Raw genomic sequence first — 1,195 nt, forward strand, 5'->3', positions numbered from 1 at the left:
TCTTTCAAAAAGGAAGACTGTATAGCAATAATGATGCTGTATAACCAATGCACCATGTACATCGTAGGCCTGTTTATGTGCCTTTACTCTTTTGTTGGTATTATCAGGCTTCTGCACATTTGGAGAGACTGAGAGAGGCATCACAGTAATGTTTTTCTGAGGAAGCCTTAACGTATAAGGCCCTTGAAGGGTTTATTTTTTTCCCCTCCAAGTCCATAATCCATGGTGTGGTAGAAGTCAAATGACAGAATGAGTATAAAGTGACTCTGCTAATTGCACTTCCAGTATCATTGTATTTCAGAATAGAACAATGAGAAAATGGAAGTGGCACAGAACAATGCGTGCAAGAAGGAAGGCAAAATATATAGCAAGACAGTCTGAAATGGCTGTTGTAGGAGGATGGAATAAATCACAGAGAAGTTAGTTAAACAGCAAAGAAACACAAGGAATGGCTAGAACTAATATTATTTCTTATTTGGGGGCAAAGCAAAGCTCAGCTGAAGCAAAGAGGGCACCATTTGTACAATGAGAGCCAGGTGTTTAAATGTCAAGAATATGTCGTCTGGAGAAGAGACTTAAAGGTGATTTAATCGCAGCCTTCAACTACCTGAAGCATGGTTACAAACAGGATGCAGATAAACTATTCTCAGTGGTGGCAGATGACAGAGCAAGAAGCAATGGTCAGGGCTGAATTAATGCATGGGCAAACTAAGCACATGCTTAAGGCCTTGAACTGTGGGGCAGGGGGAGGGGAGAGGGCTGGTCCTTCCCCCTGTGGTGGCAGCGTGAATGGCCCCATCCACCTCTTTTCCTTTCCCCTGCCCTGGGCCTTGAACTGTGAAGGACCCCAATCCTTCCCTCCATGGCAGCAGCAGGAATGGCCCTGTCCACCTCCCTTCCTTCCCCCTGCCCTCCGCTGGCCTTGCTGCTGCCACAGCTGCCGGCCTCAAGCTCCACTCCCCATGGGTGGCAGCACCGGGGTGGGGAGGGGGGTCTCGACCAGCCCAGAGCCCGTAATTTTGTTTACTTAGGGCCCACTAAAGGGTTAATCTGGTCCTGGCAATGGTCTCAAGTTGCAACAAGGGAAGTTTAGGTTAGATATTAGGGACAACTTTCTCACGAGGAGGGTAGTGACGCACTGTAACAGGCTACCCAGAAATTGGTAGAATCTCCATCCTTGGAGGTTTTTAAGACC

This window comes from Crocodylus porosus, unplaced genomic scaffold (assembly GCF_001723895.1).
Source record: "Crocodylus porosus isolate Cpor-Errol unplaced genomic scaffold, CroPor_comp1, whole genome shotgun sequence".
Lineage (NCBI taxonomy): Eukaryota > Metazoa > Chordata > Crocodylia > Crocodylidae > Crocodylus > Crocodylus porosus.